We start from the raw sequence: 20,957 nt of genomic DNA on the forward strand, positions 1-20,957 counted from the left end.
TTACTTTAACCCTTGTTTTTTTCAGTGAATTTCTAGTTTTTTTTTCAAAAGTAAATTAATTAGTTTTAAGTGTATGAATTCTATAATAACTGAATAATGTACCCTGTGTGCAGACATTATTCCAAAAAACAGTTGCTTTCGTTTTGTAACTTTACAGGAAGGGGTGCACACTTTGCAAAAGGTTTCTAAAAATTATGTTTGAGTATAAAACAGTGTAATACAACAACATTTGCATTAATATTGTCTATCGCCTCAGTTATTTTTGACCCCCTTATTGAGACATTTTCCCAGCAAGTTCATTAATATTGTAATAGGATACTTGTCATAGCCTTTGTATGTGTTTTTACATTGAAGTCGTATTTATAATTCAGAAAGACTATTCAGTTTTTTATATATTGTATAGTATTAGGTTTCATTATAAAAATTTATTTTTTAAGTGTGGGTTTACTCGCTAGTATTCTATCTTTTGTTTTAATCTGCTGTTTGGAGTTCTTATGAAATATGTTCAGTTATTTAATAGTAATCATTAAACGGAAAGTCATTCAAAAATGTTTGTAATATTCATTGATTTTTTATTTTTTAAAAAGGAGGTTACTCTCGCAGGATGCTCGCGAGAGTAGAACACACAATCCCCTTCATGGACTCTAAGGGGTATGTACTTCCTGGTCGGCTCGTGTGACCCTCTTGCAAAATCGTTCATTTAGGATTAAATTAAGAACAGTGTCTTTCTGTAATTCTGAAAAAAGTAACAGATTACAGAAGTTGATTATGTTAGTAAAATTGATTATGATTTGTCCATTGAATCTATAGAGCAATAATATGTGTACAATCTCAGTAGAAGCTAACAGGAGTCGAACACACAATCCCCTGGGTGGGATCTGAGGGGAATGTACTTCCTGTTCGGCTATTGCCATCTACCCATGAAATCGTGCTTTTGGAATTAGGTTAATAACAGTGTTTTCTTATAATTCTGATCTAATTAAGACATTAAAATGTTGATTAGCTTGGAAAAAAGGATTATGAATTGTTCCCTGAAATATATAAAGCAATAATATTTTTATGATCTTGAGAAATGCCCGCACATGAGACGTCATGAAGAGGAACCACACCCTAAGGAAGGATTGTGATGGGTTCATATGGATGTCTTTATTAGAAAAAGAAAGTTCCATCCTTTTTTACTTAATTCCACTATTGGATTTTGGTGAGAGTAGACATATTTGGCTATCTTTCTTTTCCTTTTCCTAATTTCCTTTTTGTCTCTCTTCACAACGGTGTCTTCATCAGATTCAGATGTACAGCCAAGGGCTTTGTCATCAGCTCAGCCATTTCAGCCACGCAAGCAATCCTTCGTGTGCCAATTCTTTAAATTGAGGCCATGTAGCAAGAAGGTTTCCGTGAAGTACATTGCTTGTAAACTTTCCAGCAAAAAGTTCAGCCGGGGGAGCAGAAATAAACAATATTGCATGACCACAGGGATGTGGAGACACTTTAGGTCAATGCATCGACAAAGGCTTGCACGGGCAGAGCTGGCTCATGCTCTGGAGCTAGACAACTCTACTGGGGCTTCAATATAATTTGCCCCAGGAGATACTGTGCCTGTGTAGGTTCTAAGTGCACAAGTGGGCAAAAACACTTCTTTTTCAAATAAAGTGCTCTTTTGCTGCTTGTGTAAACAGATCAGTTTTTCATCAGATACAAGCAGGTCTGCTGTAGAGAAACTTGTGCAAGAGCACAAGTGCCCCCTAGCAAGTAGTTTTTTTTAAACAGTGTTTAAAATGTTTTTGTCCTTTTTGTTTTTAAGAAGATGATGTTGGTGTTTTTTAAGACTTCAAGTTCTGTGTTTTCTCGTACCCTTTTAAAAAAATTCAAATACACAATTATATTGAAAATGTCTGAAAACACAATTTTTCTTATAGTTTTTGAAAAATGTTAACAAAAACTGCTCTTTTTAAAGCTACCCTACAGTTTCATGATCTTTGTTGTTGTACTATGTTTCCTTTTTTTTCTCTTCTCCAAAGCTCTTGCAAGACTTTCATGAGAACCAGGGAGGCGATCCCTCGTGTGCAGTCCTAGGCGACAGATCGTCTGGTTTGCGCTCCAGAGCCTCTCGCAAGATTGTACTTTTTATAGTGGACCTTGCATTCTGACTGAATATATCCTGATATAGTATGTATAATTTATATACATCAGAATAGTAACAGTGTGTTTCGTTTAATGAAATGCCATCCATTATATGATTATGGGGAAAAAGAAATCTTTTAGATTTATGGAAAACCCACAAAATACAGTGTTGCAGTGAGCATTGTATCATATTTTCCACTGTCCCATGTTTCTTCTCCACTATTGCATCCCAAGACTGAGCCATCACTCAATAACTCTAGACCATATTTATTTTGTCTGCTTGTGCATAATGACCTTTGAGATAAGCCCTCTATCTATGAGTATATATGTTATACATGTAATTTAAAAATCAATTTACTAGTTTTCCCAGTAGCATACCTGGTTTTGGAGACGATTTTAGGCACCTGCACACCCTTTTGAGTGCAAAAAGTTTTAAAAAACACTTTGGAAAGAATGTCTCTTAGATCCACTGCTTTTGAAGTGATTCCATTTATGACTCTTCTGTCCGTGAAGCCCAGGTTGTTTCTTCAGCAGCAACATAATAATAAGATTCAGGTGCTTCAGAATACTGATGCCATACTTCTTTCTGGAATGTTTAAATCATGCTCTCTTGAAACAGTAATACAGGAACTTCACTGGCTTTCCACCAAGAATAGGATTACGTTTAAATCCCTGTGCATGGCCTTCATGGCTCTTCACAACATCACCCTGTTCATCGTGGACAGAAGTTCAAGTGGTGCATACCCAATAGAACTCTTCATTCTGCAGGTGCAGGAAAATTAGTTGTCCCCAGATTAAAAAAATCAAATTGAGGAGGAAGAAATGTCATCATTAGTCCAGCTAAGACTTGGAACAAGCTACCTGTCTTATTCGTTCTAGCCCTGGTCTGCTCGCTTTCAGGAACAATTTCAAAACTTGCCTATTTAACAACTAGGCCCTTTGCTGACCTGCATTTTGATTTCATTGAAACCAGTGCTGGGACACCTCCGAGTAACATTGCACTTTATAAGATGGAGAACCATGAGCATTAACATTCATGCAGTACCTCTCTTTGCTATCTTCTACTCTGAATTCAAGATTGTGATCTATTTCTATCCCTTTGATAATGGAGGTCCTCATTTCAGCTACAGTTTTGTAACCCTTTTAAGTGCTGCTTCTACCTCTGAAAAGCTTTTGAATATCTTACACATACCTACTCTGATGAGCTGCATCTCCAGTGACACAATATTGATTTTAATGCTCAACTACCATAAGAAAGTCCTTGATTTTACTCAAGGGGCCAGCAGATGCAGGCTCAGCCATCTCCTCTTGCCCCTTGGTTGTTGCAGTTTCTACAGAATGTCCTCTGTGTCCTGAAATGTACCACAATGTTTTGTTGGATGGCAACTATTTGGGGAACTTGTTCTTCACCATGCCTGCACAAGAATCTGGGAGTTGGCAATTGAGTGCAATTTTAAGTAAGAGTTACTTATATGGACGCAAGAACAAGCCCAATATCACAATAGGAGAGTGTGATGTTCTGTATTCTTCATCTTATTTTTCTGGAATCATAACATGTCACTGCATGTCACTGTTAGAATACTAGAATGTTGTATATGTCATTTACAGTGTCATTCACTGAGCTCACAGTTATCTAATGGGTTTTGAAGATAAACCAAGTAGTTACTGTTTGTACTTGGATGCTGATGGATGGGATCTTCATTGAAGAATAAACTAAAAAAGTATCTTCATCTATGTGTCCTGATTTTGTGATCCAGTACACTTCACTGGCGTAGTCGGCATTTCCTTAAATATTTGGTGTTCTTTGAGCATCTTTCATCAAATCGTCCACGGTAAGTAACACTAACAGCGGTTAACGTTAATAATGCTGACGCACACAGGCTTTCTAACGCTCATGCGCACAGCATTTCCTTAAACATTCGGTGTTCTTTGAGCATCTTTCATCAAATCGTGCACGGTAAGCAGCACTAAATTAATAACGCTGATGTGCACGGCACTTCTTCACGTAATTTGTGGCACACAACATTTTATGACGCTGATGTGCACAGCCTTTCTTTTAGTTTCTTAATGTTTTACATCATTTGTTACGTTGATACACTCAGTAAATAACACGCTGAAGTGCACGGCTATATAAGTTGCATTGTGAATGATAGATATATCTATGACAAAAGTAATTATCACCTTCTTTTGGGTGTAATTTAAGAAATTACTCTTTGGTTTCCTGTGAAAACTCTCATATTCAAAGAATTGTAGTGTGCTAATTGAAAGTTGTACTCTGTACATATTGTAGTAAGTATTGATTAAGCAATTTTGTTAAACATTTTTTTTGGCATGTAGTCCTGTAGTAAAAAACATATAATTTTAATTACTTATAAACTCATTGTTAAAGCTAGCAATGCAGAATGTTACTGCAGCTCCATTTTTCCTTACAAGTCCAGGTATGCCCCCCATACAATGGAAAAAGTGGAAGGTAGTCTTTGAGAGCTACGCCAGAGTGTGCGTACCTTCACTCAGTGCAGAGAGGAGATCCTCATTACTCTTGCATTGTTTAGGATCAGAAGGTCAGGATGTGTTTGATCATTTGCCAGAACTTACCACAGAGGAAGCAAATGGTCTTGATGACAATGAGATATGCATCAAGAAATTGGATAAACATTACCTTCCTAAAGTAAGTACCATCCTGGAACGGTATACATTTGCAAAGAGAATGCAAGGCGAGGAAGAAACTGTGGAAAGTTATGTAACTTATTTAATAAAGCTTGCATCCTCTTGCAGATTGGATAATTTAACAGATGAGCGAATAAGAGATCAATTCATGTTCGACTGCAACATGGAAAAGGTCCGAGAGGAGTTGTGGTTATGTGATGAGCCCACTTTGAATGAAGTTCTAACTGTAGCCAAGGGAATTGAACACTCTATAAAATGTGTTGCTGTCTTGAAGAAGGACTCAATGAAAGAGTGTAAAGTTCAAGATGTTAAAAACAAAATTAAGACAACTCTAATGACAATACATTTATCAAGGAAAAGTCTAATGACTACTAATGTTTCAGGTGTGGAAGTAGTGGGCACTTGGCTAACTGTAAGAAGTGTCCATTTTTGAATCAAACAATCAAACATGTCTCAAATGTAAGAAGAAAGGTTACTTAACTTCTTTGTGTAAGAGTAAACCAATTTCTAAAGTCAAAGACTAAGTTGACAATGTGTTGAATTACAGATCTATCTTATCTCATGCACAACGGGAGACAAAATCGTACATCTATTATCCCAGACCAGAAATAGCCGGGACTGAAGTATAACCGGCTGGAAGGTATGTACATATCCTTCTTGGTATCTTTTATACATGTGATTAAACCAAAAAGATGCTTGGTATATAACATAATGATTCTCATGACTTACAGGCAACTGTAACGACACTACAATGACACAGGCATGTTAGGGCCTAGGGCCCTTTCCCGGTTACCTACAGATACTTGAGGTAGACACTTTCAAACCATTTTAGATGCACTGGTTGTTCTGAACATGTTGAACTCATGAAATGGGTATGCTGCAACATAACATGGCGCATGAGATTATAGTCACCAGCATGACTCACACGATTATTGTCTGTGTATACCTCTTTTTTTCAAATAGGATAGGCACTATGCACATTAGCAGTTCAAATTGGGCACTATGTGACCATGCTAATTCGCCTCACTCGAAAGCAGATTTATTGGTGCAAGTGGTTGGCTTTCTGTAATGTGGGAACCACCACAAAATAGCATGTTTCTCTGTATCAAGTTAACCGAGTGGTTTGTGACAGTGCTATATATATATATGTCTTTCCAGCCCTTAGGAAGTCGTGGGTGACAAACCCATAGCGACGCAACACGTATTGGCCGGACCTACTGGAATGAACATTAAACAAGCATCATCAACTAATATCACTGTGTTTGTTATAAATATTGTGCACTGCAATTGTGTATTTGAAAGTCATTTGTTTATGTGTGCTAGGGCTTGACAGTAGCTCTGCAGATCCCTTTATGGTATTTAATATGATATAGTCTGCTTAGCTGTTACTGCACTGGGTTGTTCAAAATAGAGATTTTTAGTATAGCCGTGGTCCTTAGCTGTCATGCTTGGAATGAGAGGGAAGTGAGGTCTACTGCCTCTTTAAGTTGTTTTTGTGATTTGTACAACATTTTGCGTCATGTAACAAAATACATTCACTTACAGCTGTATTGAGAATTAAAGTTACATAAATAATCTATTATACAGTTTTCTGCTTTGCTTTAAAAACCTAGTACAGTCTCGGTGTTGCAGTTTGATTCCTTAGAACTGAACCTGTTTGATCAACATAAATGAAAATAATGGTTTGTAAAATGGTCCTTGAGAACTGAAATCTTGTGTTCCTGTTAAGATGAAGTCATTTGCTAATTTCATTCTGAATTGAGATCGAATATTAAAACTATTTTATGGAAATAGATTAAAAGAATTGTGCAGATAGCTTTGTCATACAAGTGAGTATATTAAGGGACTGATTATGAGTTTGGTGGTGCGAGAGCGGGACCGCCCTGTCCTCCCACCACCAAACCCATGTGCGCACCACCTGCCAGATTATGACTTTTTCAGCCACTGGAATGCAGCTTTTTGGCATTCCCACTGAGGTGGCAATGAAATAGACACTGCAATGGAAATGTCAAAGGCAGTACCTGCGCGGCATGAACTGCTGCAGTCCATGGTGTGGAAGTACTGGGGTGCATGCACATATGGGGGGACACATGTGCCCCCCTGCATGCACCCCATGGCCCAGAAGCAACAGGGGGCCCTGTTTCCTCTCCATCATGGTTTTCATGGCGGAGAAGCCACCAGGAAAACTGTGGCTGAGAGGAAACTAGAAAGATGCTTGGTGGGACCATTGCAAAAACAACAATTGTTGGACGGAATGTTGCACAATGGCAAAACATTCACCCCCAGTCACAGATCTGGGTTTAATGCATCGTTATTTTGCTGAGCACACCACCCCAGTTCAGACATGGCCATATGCAAATCAGTCTTGACCCTGTGCCTCATGGGAACAGTCCAGCCCGAACTGCCAAGCCATGTCTTTCATGGACGGGAATCAGGCATCCTAGGACCGGTTTCTAGCTATCAGCCTTCATCAGCCAGGATAGCTTGATTCTAGTGGCATGGAGAGCACAGGACTCACATCTGAGCATACCCGTCCCACTCGGGGTGACAAATGCAAAAACAACAATTGATGGACGGAATGTTGCACAATGGCAAAATATTCACCCCCGGTCACAGATCTGAGTTTAATCCATCGTTATTTTGCTCACCACACCACCCCAGTTCAGACATGGCCATATGCAAATCAGTCTTGACCCTGTGCCTCATGGGAACAGTCCAGTCCGAACTACCAAGCCATGTCTTTCCTGGACCGGAATCAAGCATCCTAGGACCGGTTTCTGGCTATCAACCTTCATCAGCCAGGATAGCTTGATTCCAGTGGCATGGAGAGCACGGTACTCACATCTGAGCATACCCGTCCCACTCGGGGTGACAGATGCAAAAACAACAATTGATGGACGGAATGTTGCACAATGGCAAAACATTCCCCCCCAGTCACAGATCTGACCATGGCAGTCCCATCAAACATATTGTGGCCTCAAGACCGCCACATCACCACTAGGAATCTCTAATCCCTGGCAGTTGCGGTGGTGCAATGGCATTGCAACTGCACTCGCTGTAATAGGGCGGTTGGTAGACCACTGGGCCCCTGCACGTCTGGCGGTCCGTGGACCACCAGATTCGTAGTCAAGCCCTAACTCTGCATGTGGAGGACATGTTAAAGCAATCCTCACAGTGTCACATTGACACAAGGCATCCTCCCATCCTTTCTAGGTGTGATCTTTACTTCAGTTGTTTTCAGTAATTGGCCTACACCCATATTTACTTTCTACACTGACTGGGTGCTAAAGCAAAGGAGGAAAACAAATGCTGAAAGCTAAAAGAAATAAATAGCTGAAACATGAAAATAACTAAAAACAAGACACGTAAAGAAAACTGAGGACATGATATCAAAAGACGTGGGAAAAAACTGCATACGGTAGGTGTAGTAAATGTTAATTTTTGGTTTGGGCACACAGCCCAAACAAACAGCTTGCGAGCCACTGCTCTGTTTAACATGATGAACATGTGGTCTTTAGTGAGCAGATTGCTGAGTGCCAGCCCACAGCCTTTTTCATGTCAAGCTAGGTTTTCTCTGGATTACATGTTCATAGTCATCCATAATAGGAATATCTGTTGCACACCAGGTCCTTTGCAGGTGCTGCAAGGAGTATATACCACAAATACCACATTTGGTATCAGATCAGATCAGATTTATTTATGGACACAAAGAAATCACATTATCAGAAAATGAGTAACAGTTTGTTAATAAAAGAAAAATAACAGCAGGTGCTTTGTTTTGTGTACAGTTTGATGACTCAGGTGGGTTCATTGATCAAAACAAACCATATCATTTTTGTGATAATATGAATAGGCCATAGTAAAACAAAAAAATCCTTCAAGTAAGACTAACACTTCACAAAAACTGTGGTTCAGTTAGAGTAAAATATAAAACATTTTTAGGAGTAGGGAGCAAGAGTTTCGAAGTGGCAGTATATTTGCAATCACTTGAAAAATAGCAAGTCTTCCAAAGTGTGACAATTGTTGAAAAGAAAATGGTTTGCAGTCCTCAGTTAAGGAACTGTAAACACTGAGCTGCAAAAAAATAAAATTTGATATTTTTTAGTAAGAAGGAACCCAGACCCTAGATTGAAAAAGAGTAAATTGTGTAAAATATAGGATAAGTGGAGTTAGCACATTTAGGGGCATACTACACCATCTATGAGAGAACCGCACCCCCTATTACGATGCGACCGCACATGGTACGGATGCAAACTCCCATTTCTCTTTCGGAGCTTGTGCTGCAGTCAGAAACCGGCCGTAGCTCACGCTCCCATAAAGAAATGGGACTTTCTGTGAATCCCTGCATCGCTTGGCAGGCACACAGTGCAGGGATTTACAGGGGGACACCATAGGTGCCCCCAGGCGCACAACTGGAGGATGCTGAGGGATGGGGCCCTGCTAGGAAAGCCTGTCTGAAGCCAACATAATAATTCTGACAATGTGAATGTCGTCCTAAAGGAATTATGACCAGCCTCTGACTGGCCGACGGGTTCCTTGAGCCTGTCGCAAGCCAGCTGGATTGACTGGCCGGTTTAAACTCTGATCCTACCTGTGGTCGTATGCTTTCCGACCAACATCCTAATCGGCCACATAATATGATTTTCCTATTCATGGTATTACTGCATTAGAAATGCTGTAAGACCACACATAGGACACATAGGATTAATTGTTTCCATCTGTGAGTTTTTGTATCTGTTTATTGCAGTGTACTTAGAGGATTCAAAGGAGTTATGTAATGCAGATTAGTGCTACTCGTATGGGAACTGAAAAGTAATTTTTCTGGTCAGGTTTGCAGACTCAATCAAGAAGTTACTTCGATTTTCTATTTACTTTGTGAGGTTCTACTATCTCTCCCATTGTAATTTTTGGCAAACAAGACTGAACTTTGCTTTAGAATTATTTATACTTATTTCCTTGTAGGGAGATGCAGAGAGATTATCTTAACTATATCCAGTGCTGCCTCCATAAGGTCCCCAATGACTATGCAGCCAGTGTAGCAGAATGAAAGCGGTGCCTGCCACGTTGTGCATGGAAGTGCACAACATGCCTTCTTGGCATTGCAGCGGGCGGTGCTGGGAGCACCGCCCACCTCAATGTCAAGAATGCAGGATGCGCCCGCCAGGGTGGCGGGCGCATCCCAATGTCACGAACGGGACCCCCGCACCAATGGCTGGTGGTCCCATTCTCCGACAGATTGTCCGCCCGCCATCCTAATGACGCCCTTTGTTCCTAGACCAAAAGTGTGACCTGGATTAGCTGGTCAGTACCCTAGTTGTAATGGTTTCAGGAAACCTTCCATTTCCCTGTCTTCGAAAGCCTCTAATCTTTAGCCTTAGAATACAAGGATGTTTCTTCACAATCTCATGTGTATTTAGTGGAGTGTGTAGAGTTTGAATCATTACACCCTCGTCCCTATTTCTGTCAAATGACTATTTTTCCCCAGGTCATTATGGACACATGTGCCAGTCCTTTTAGTTTTTCTCATGAATACTCTGTATCAGCCGCGGTCGGCAGTAGGAGTTCCTGCAGGGCGGTGACGTGGGGAGGGGGAGGGGCAGGGTGTGGGATAGTAATGTATGGATTACGGAGTTTAACAGGTGAGTAAACATATAAATAAATAAAACGAATTTCGTTGCATGCACTGCATCACCAAATGCGTTGCAGTGCGCGCAACAAAATTCGTTTTATTTATTTATATGTTTACTTACCTGTTAAACTCCGTAATCCATAAATTACTACCCCCCACCCTGCCCCTCCCCTTCCCCACATCACCGCCCTGCAGGAACTCCTACTGCCGACCGCGGCTGCTCTGTATAGCTTGGTGCACTGCTATAGCAATAGCTCATCAGCTTTGTCATGCGTCATTTTCTGTTGTAAAGGCTTTGAGTTTCTTGTGAATTGGACAATCGTCCATAAGTTAAGTCTTTTTTCTGATGTTTATGAGTTCATTAAAAGCACACATTAGTAAAAAATCAAAGACCTTTTCTGAGGTGGAGAGGTGTTTGGCCGTTATTCTCTTGAGTAGACTATATGAGACTTAGGATTTCCAGTCTCTTTGTGGTTATAGGAGATGGCACGATGGTCACTCCAGGTAATGCTTTTGTTTCCAGTGTTCAATATTGTCTTGTGCAAGCAAAGGTGGCATCCAGGGTAAATACAATATAGTGTATATGTCTTTTGGTGCGGTTTGAGCACTTTGAGGCTAGAAATAAGTGATTTTTTTCTGTTAACTGCTAGCATCTTAGAGTTTTTAAATGTTGAGGTGTTCCAAAATGATAGTCGTTATTGATTCGAGGGAGGGTACTGCTAAGGCTAGGTTTGAAAAGGTAGGAGCAAACACTAGTGTTTATAGGCACATATCTGTCCAGTAGTGATTTGGGTTCACTGACAAAATATAGCCTTTAGAACTATCACCATACTAAAATATTGTCACTTAAATATCATTGTCAGAAATATTGTCATCCTATATTAATAATGTAAATGACAAAATAGTGATTAAAAAATATAATTCTCATTAATATAGTTGTACAAAATATAATTTAAAAAATATATAAATATTACTAATATTAATATAATACAAGTTAAACATATTTGATTAATTTTGAAATAAATACAACTATTATACTAGAAAAAATGTAAACACACTAATATGTATATATATATATATATATATATATATATATATATGTATTTAGTTACATACATATATATTGAAAATAAAATAGTATTAACCTAATTTCAATGCAATAATTTATTAAATATATATCTATAATCTATATATCTATCTCTCTCTCTCTCTCTCGCTCTCTCACTCTTTCTCTCTCTCTCTATATATATATATATATATATATATAAAAACCAAAGTATGTCCGTTTGTCCTTTATGCATTACTACACCATTCATCTGATCAGCATGAAACTTTGGGAAGTTGTTGAGTACACTCCAGCGAAGGTTTCTGGCAAAAAAGAAAAGAAAAAAAAAACAATTTGTTAAATATCAGCCCCCCGGCCACCCAGGGCCCTCATAATCTTTCCAATATTGAACGTTTACACTTTCCGGTGCGACTCGCTTTTGCACTGACCATCAACAAAGCACAAAGACAATCGCTGCAAGTGTGTGGACTAGATTTGGAGAATCCGTGCTTCTCACATGGACAACTGTATGTGGCCAGCTCACGCTTCGGAAAACCTTCTGATTTATTCGTCTATGCACCCGACGGAAAATCAAAAAATATCGTGTATCCACAAGCACTCGAATAAAAAAACAGAAATAAAACAACACTTTGAAATGTTTTCCATATTAAAATGAATAAGTTTCAATAAAAATGACACAATGTAAATTGAATGCTATCATAACAGGTTTCCTTAAATTTCCTTTCTTCTGAGATCGCAGCAACGCACAAGCTATATTCACTATTCCCACTCCAGTCAGTACAACAGTAGGGAAAGTGTTGAATTCTGGAGGGGTAAAATGTACTAGTCCCGCTCCAGCCTATGTAACAGAAGAGAGAGTGCTTGATCATGGAGGGGTAAAACTTACTATTCCCACTCCAATCAGTGCAATTGTAGGGAAAGTGTTGGATTGTGGAGGGGTAAAACTTACTATTTTCCCTCCAGTCAGTGCAACCCCTATACCCTTAAAAAACCTACAACCCACACCTAAACCTCAACATTCAAGTAAATTAATTACACAATTAGCATAATTAATTATCAATTACTTAATTGATATTAATATACAAATAAATATTAATTAATGGCAATTAATTTTCTTCCCACCCTATACCCCTACAAAAGCCACAACATGCACCTACATTTTATTGTAAAAAATGAATGACACAATTAACATATTAAATCTCACTGAAATAAATAATATTAAATAAAAATCATTTATTAATTAACATTAATTTACTTCACACCCTATAACCCTACAACACCCATGATCCGCACCTAAAAGTGACTGTAAAAAAAAGAATTACACAATTAACATTATCAATTAAAGAATTAATATTTATTAAAAATTATTATTAAATAATTATAATTAACTTACGTCCCACCCTATACCCCTACAAAACCCATATCCCACACCGAAAATGTTATGTAAAAGCTTTTTATTACACAATTAACATAATTAATATCAATTCAATAATTAAAATCAATTTCAAAATAATTAATAAGTATTTATAATTAAATAACTTCCCACCATCTGCCCCTTTATCCCCATAACACACTGCAGTACTAAAATCATAAACTATAATTATACAAAACATTTATTAAATATGAATTTTAAATAATAAATAAAATATACAGCAATAATAAAAAAAATATTATAATGTACGTGATATGTGGTGCTTTCTTTTCCACAAATGCGCATCTGCTCTCTACCTGCTGCTAATGCACTTGGCACTTTGTAATTGATTTTAAAAGCCAACTTCTTTTCATAGTAACTCATTTTTAACTTTCTCCGCTAGACCCTGCGGTGCCCATAAGTAAGGGCGGGCCCGCCGTGCTCAGGGGTCAGCACTCGAGCCTTATAAATAGTGATTAAACGCCATGTTTTGATTTGCAAATTGTATTGGGTATGTATATATATATATATATATATATATATATATATATATACATATATATATATATATATATATATATATATATATATATCCGTTCACCAATCCCACTGATCGGCTCTGGACGCCGATCCCACAACACGGGTACAGACCACAGCAACGCTGAAAAATTAGTTCAAGGTAGTTTTAATGCTCCCAGATCCCCAGCATGATGCGTTTCGGCTACAAAACGGTAGCCTTGATCACATATATATATATTTCCTGGACATAAAAAGACATGCTGGCGCACCAGCACAGAGTGTGATACGTGGTGCTTTGTTTTTCACAAATGCGCATCTGCTCTCTGCTTGCTGCTAATGCACTTGGCACTTTGTAATTGTTTTTAAAAGCTAACTCCTTTTAAAAGTAACTAATTTTTAACTTACTCCACTAGACCCTGCGGTGCTCGTCATTAAGGGCTGGCCCGCCGTGCTCAGGGGTCAGCGCTTTAGCCTTTTCATTTCCTGGACATAAAAAGACATAAAAAGACACGCTGGCGCGACCATGAGCAACGGGTGCGCCGCCGGCACTCCCAAGGCGTTCCAAAAGCAAGCCCGTCTGCGAACATTGGCGCACAGAGCACGCAGAACCCCTGTTCGTTTTGTTCCTCATACCTACTCTAACAAACAACAGCTGGAACTTAGGAGAAGTGAGTGTAGTAACCCTGATGTTTGCTGCCAACTGGGGTACTGTAGGGAGTTTAAGTGCAGGGTCTGTGACTTTAGGTTTAATACGGAACTGATTGCTTCAAAGACGTGGGCTGGTGGACCGGGGGAAGAGCCTGGAACTCTATTGGTCCTTTCTAATGGCACTGACACCATTTCAGCTAGTTCAGGAACACTGGGCTTACCTTTTAGACCCATTCGGGAACAGTTTCTGCAGTGCATACTGCTTAACACCCGCTCATTAGTCAAACATAAGTATCAGTTTGAATGTGTTTTGCAGCTTTTAAACCCGAACAAAGTATTTCTGACTGAGACATGGACAAATCAGGCATCTGATCCAGACTGTAACATTGCACTTCCGGCCCTTCCGGCAGGCTATTCAGTGACCGGCCAAGATAGGTTAGGGAACAGAGGAGGAGGCATTGCAATAATACATCGCTCCCATTTAAAGGTCCGAGTAGAATCCGTCACACAGCTTCCGGCTGAGGCTATGATATTTACTGTCAAAATTAACAATATTTCTACTTTTCACTGGCTACTTCTTTATCGGCCAACCGGACCCAGAGCAGCTTTCACCCAGGCTCTGTAGACTTTTCTTGAATCCTGCTTAGAATCCCCTTCAATCACCATTCTTGGTGATTTTAATTTTCACCTGGAACTAAACAATAGTTCAGATACTATTAGGTTACTTGATAACCTGGCAGCTGATGGCCTATCTCAAATCGTATTGGAATCTATACGCTCGTCCGGCCATACACTTGACGGTATTTTCACTAACAACCCCGACATTACTTTGGTAAAATTTCCTCAATACCCTGGACCGACCATAAGGCTGTACATTTTAAAATCAAATAAATACAGCACAATCATTTCACTCTAAACAGACCACCCTTTGTAAAAATGTGATCCTGGCATGAAATGCAGAGAAACGAACTACAACAGTCCCTTGACATTTGCCCTCCCTCATTGGTCACTAATAACAATGAAGTGGTTTTCCAGTTTGAGAATTGGATTGGACTAGCGGTCAATCAGGTAGTCCCTGAAAAATGATTAGAGCAAGAAGACTCCAGGCGACATCGCCATGGTATGGACCAGGCTTTAGAACATTAAATCGAAATGCAGGAGAGTCAAACGAATATGGAGATCCAACTATAGTAAGGAGCACAAACTGGCATATAACCTAGCCTTGGAACAATACAAGGAGGCCATTATGAAAGCTGAAACAGACTAGTTAACAACTAAATTTGGGGAGGCAAAAAACTCCTCTACAGAGCTTTTTAAATCAGTCCAAGTCTTATCTAAGCCACAGCAGGCCAATCAGTTCAGGCCTGATCAAGCCTTCTGTAATAAGATGGCTAGTTTCTTTCAATCGAAGGGGCAACTAATCTATGATGACCTCCACACAGCCTATGTTGCAACCATACCTAATATGCCGTCCGCTGAGGAGAATACCACTCAGAGCCAATTAATGAGGTTCCTGACCGTTACACAAGAGAAAGTAAATAACCTCCTTTCAACAATAAGTCAGGAACACCCAATGATCCTTGTCCCTCTGCCATTTTACACCTAGTCTCAGAAATGATTAGCTCCCATTTAAATCCCCTCCTAAACAAAGTCGTGGAGTCTGGGCTTTTTCCCTGTGCATGGAAAAAAGCCTGTCCTGGGTCCAACTGACATCAAAAATTATCGACCAATCTCATGCTTGCCAATAGCAGCCAAAATTCTTGAAAAATCGGTGAACAGGGATTTAACTCAGTATCTTGACTCCAATAACTTGCTAGACCCCAGTCAGCATGGCTTTCGATCATGCCATTCTACAGAGCCGGCTTTGATAACGGCTACAGAGGAGAGTCGCAGACAGGTGGATGGGGGGCAGCGCCGTCCTTATCCTTCTGGACCTATCAGCAGCATTTGACACCGTGAATCACACGGTGTTAGTGTGGCGGCTGAAGGCTGTGGGGATTGGGGGAACGGCCTGGCCCTCCTTGCCTCCTTTCTAGCTTGTAGGAAGCAGAGCATACTCTGGGACAATCTGATACTTCCCATCTCCCATGCTGGGTGCCACAGGGATCGGCCTTATCACCCACGCTATTTAACATCTATGCCACTCCCCTGGCCAGAATCGTCTGAGAGCATGGTTTCACTTTGGTCTCATATGCGGATGATTCTCAGCTTATTACATCCATATCTAAACATCCAGAGGCTACTGCCATCAGCTTCCATACCTGTCTGACCAAAATCATAAGCTGGATCAGTCAAAACCTTCTAAAAATCAACACCAAGAAAACTGAGGTTATGGAGTTTGGTAAGGGCCTTACCCTGTGGAACCAAACTTGGTGGCCAACAGGCAGGTGAGTGTCCCTGTCTGACAACTAAGGCAAGCAATCTAGGAGTGATCTTAGATGACCAACTAAACTTTGCAGGCCAGATAAATCACCTAACGTCCTCCTGTTTCTTTTTACTGCAGATCTTATGTAAGATTTTCACCTTTATTCCCCAGGAACTCAGGAAAACTGTTTTAGTAGCTCTTATCCTCTCTAACATAAACTACTGTGATGCAATTTTTCTGGGTATTGACAAGGTCCAGGTGTCTAAACTGCAGTCCTTACAAATGCAGCTGCTCATTCTACCTCTACTGGTGTAAGATCACTACATGTGCTCCCTATTTAGCAGCAAGTGGAATTCAAGGCCCTCTGTCTGGTTCTCAAGGCACTATACAGAGGTGGAGTTGGTGACATTCAAAAATTGTTCTTATGGTACTCGCCCACGAGAAACCTTAGATCCACAAACTGCTTGAGCACCTCCTGAGGCGGAAGCCGGGAGGCTGTATTACTTAGCGTTGTGTCTGATTTTTACTTGCTTTTAAACTGCACATACTGCTAAATCGGCGTTTTATCCATTGTACTGTAACTTCAAACAAAGTAGCTTGATTTAATAAGCTTTAGTCTCCCACCTCGTTCCCCCTCTTTCCCGCTGCCCTGGGCCACTCCCAGCCGAGCATTAACGCTGTGGAGCCGATCCCGGGCACTGAAATGGCGGCGGCCATCTTGTGTGTTGGATCGACAGCGCTCTAGTTGCACATAAAAGGGGTCCCGGTAAGCCCAGCGCTTGATTGTATGACTGCTTGAGCACCTCCTGAGGCGGAAGCCGGGAGGCTGTATTACTTAGCGTTGTGTCTGATTTTTACATACTTTTAAACTGCACATACTGCTAAATCGGCGTTTTATCCATTGTACTGTAACTTCAAACAAAGTAGCTTGATTTAATAAGCTTTAGTCTCCCACCTCGTTCCCCCTCTTTCCCGCTGCCCTGGGCCACTCCCAGCCGAGCATTGACGCTGTGGAGCTGGTCCCGGGCACTGAATAGCGGCGGCCATCTTGTGTGTGGGTTGGATCGACAGCGCTCTAGTTGCGCATAAAAGGGGTCCCGGTAAGCCCAGCGCTTGATTGTATGACTGCTTGAGCACCTCCTGAGGCGGAAGCCGGCAGGCTGTATTACTTAGCGTTGTGTCTGATTTTTACTTGCTTTTAAACTGCACATACTGCTAAATCGGCGTTTTATCCATTGTACTGTAACTTCAAACAAAGTAGTTTGATTTAATAAGCTTTAGTCTCCTACCTCGTTCCCCCTCTTTCCCGCTGCCCTGGGCCACTCCCAGCCGAGCATTGACGCTGTGGAGCCGGTCCCGGGCACTGAATAGCGGCCGGCCATCTTGTGTGTGGGTTGGATCGACAGCGCTCTAGTTGCGCATAAAAGGGGTCCCGGTAAGCCCAGCGCTTGATTGTATGACTGCTTGAGCACTTCCTGAGGCGGAAGCCGGGAGGCTGTATTACTTAGCGTTGTGTCTGATTTTTACATGCTTTTAAACTGCACATACTGCTAAATCGGCATTTTATCCATTGTACTGTAACTTCAAACAAAGTAGCTTGATTTAATAAGCTTTAGTCTCCCACCTTGTTCCCCCTCTTTCCCGCTGCCCTGGGCCACTCCCAGCCGAGCATTGACGCTGTGGAGCCGGTCCCGGGCACTGAATAGCGGCGGCCATCTTGTGTGTGGGTTGGATCGACAGCGCTCTAGTTGTGCATAAAAGGGGGAGTCCATGTCTTCGCGCAGCGAACGCGCTCAGCGGGCGCGCCTGACTCGCGCCGGAGTCGCGCCAGAGTCAGGCCCGTCTACGCCCGTCCACGCCAGGACGGGCCAAGGGACATTGGACCCAGCTCCGCTTCCTGCAATCCCTGTTCATCATGGATTTAGTTACATCTACACTGGTGAGGAACTAAAACGGCTCAACTACCATTCCCAGGCTCAGTGCACGACATGTATATTGCCGGTTCATAATTTTAAATGTACCCAATGCGACTTTCACACGGGCCGAATGTCAATGTGTAATCAACTGAAAGCACTTCATAAACGGGGTAAACCGAGGGGTAGAACCAGGGCTGCTAAAACCCTCTCTTCCCTCACAAAACTGCAATTTTGGAGTGTGAATTGTAGATCACTTCCAAAACATAAGACCAATATTTACGACTTTGTAGTAGATGAAAATCCTGATGCCATGTTCCTTACGGAAACCTGGCTTCATGAAAGCTCCGGGCCTGATATTGCCATAGCGATTCCTGACGGCTATAAACTGGTTAACAAAGACAGAGACACTGGTAAAGGAGGTGGGATTGCGATAATTTTTAAGTCTAACTATACATGCACTCTTGATGCCTTCCCTATGTTGGGATGTGAAGCCGGACTTTTTAAGCTTGCTATCAGCCCCCAGTTCACTTTGTCTGGTCTCCTAATTTATTGTCCCCCCGGTAACGCTACTACCTGGACTACTTCGTTTGCAGACATTATTGCTCTCCTTTCTCTGAAAGCGGACAATTTTTCTATTCTTGGCGACCTGAATCTCCATCTAGAAGACGGTCAATGTAATATCAGCAAATTGTTTCTATCCGAACTGGAAGCCTTAAATATCTTATTATGCAACTCTGGGCCTACACATTCTGCTGGGCACTTATTGGACCCTGTCTTTTCTAACCTCCCTTTTGAATGCTCCCTTCCTGCCCGTCCATTGGAATGGTCGGACCATTATGCTGTACATTTTGCCTTATCTCAGACAAAAACTCTTAATAATAACAGCAGCAGTAATGAGGTGTTTATACGTCGTTGGCATAAACTTAATATCACTGATCTCAATGCACGCTTATCGAATACTCTACCCAATACCAACACATCCACATCCGTATTAAACACCGAAGTATTCAAATGGCTGAATTCTACCATCGATGAACTTCTTCCCTTAACACCCAAAAACTCTTCACCCCACCGACCTCCTGCACCCTGGTTTTCTGAAGATCTAAAATGCATGAGATCTATTTGTAAGACCTTTGAGAGAAAATGGAGACGCTCTTATTCTGCTTCCCGTAAAACAGCCTACAGGGAAGCCCTTAGGAACTACCATCACCATTGTAAAATGGCCAGAGCTGCCCATGTCTCAAATACAGTAACTAGTGCCCAAAATTGTCCCTGCACTCTTTTTTCGGTTGTGAAGAAATTAACTGAAGCAGATGTAGTACCAGCCCCTCCAGCTTTGGATGAGGCTCAATGCAATTCTGTTGCAGATTTTTTCATATCGAAAGTAGAGCGCATCTATGACTCATTAAGTCCTTCCACATCCAATGATGCGTCTCTGCCAGAAACAACCCTGACTCCAGATGTTTCACTTCTCACGAGGACGACACTTGCAAACTGGTTACGCTTTGATGATGCCTCTTTTTCCCTCTGCCTTAATAGCATTAAGTCTGGATCCCACGAGATCCGGTACCCGACAAGATTTTAAAACTACTTGAACTCAGCCCACGTCAAGTGCTAATGCAACTTCTCAACTCTTCATTATCTGAGTCATATGTCCCACAGGAGTGGAAGCATGCAATGATAATTCCTTTATTAAAAAAGGCTGGAGCGGACATTACGAACCTGTCTAACTTCAGACCAATTTCATTGCTTCCCATTTTATCGAAGACCCTGGAGAGGCATATTAATACTCAATTAACACATCTGGTGGAGAGCTCGGGTTTCTTACATCCATCCCAATCAGGTTTTAGAGCGCATCATTTGACTGAAACCACACTTCTAGGAGTCACCGAGAGTCTGCGACACAGTGTCGATCGCGGAGAAACATCCGCCCTTATTCTTCTCGACTTAGGTGCGGCGGTCGACACTGTGTCTCATTCCATCCTCCTCGCGACTCTCCGGTCCCTGGGAGTAGAATGTGTGGCTCTAGCCTGGATAGCTTCTTTTTTAAAAGACCGCACTTTTCAAGGTGTTTTCTGCTTCTCCTTCTTCTACAACCTATCCCTCAGCGTATGGTGTTCCCCAGGGGTCGATACTCAGTCCCCTGTTATTTAACATTTACGTAAGACCTCTAGCCACTATTGTGGAGGAGGCGGGTCTTACACTGTACTCCTACGCCGACGATTCACAGATCATTTTTTCTCTTTCTAATAAAGAGTGCAACAATACCTCTGCTCTGAAAGAAGGTCTGATCCGTGTTTCTAAATGGATGAAGAGTAACTTCTTGAAGCTTAACGGTGACAAAACTGAGGTTGTGATACTGGGTAAGAACAAAGATCTCTGGGGCCCCCACCATTGGCCCACTGATATGGGACCTACCCCTCAACCGGTATCCGCAGTTTGCAATCTTGGGTTTCTCATTGATGAGAAACTCACAATGAGACAGCAGGCTGTAAAGGTGGCCTCCATCTGTTTTGCCACCTTGAGATGGCTACAGAAGATCTTGTGGATGTTGCCCTTTTCCACACGAAGAACGGTAGTCCAGGCGCTGGTTGTTTCCCGCCTGGACTATGGCA

Source organism: Lissotriton helveticus, chromosome 11 (genome assembly GCF_964261635.1).
Source record: "Lissotriton helveticus chromosome 11, aLisHel1.1, whole genome shotgun sequence".
NCBI classification, from domain to species: Eukaryota; Metazoa; Chordata; class Amphibia; order Caudata; family Salamandridae; genus Lissotriton; species Lissotriton helveticus.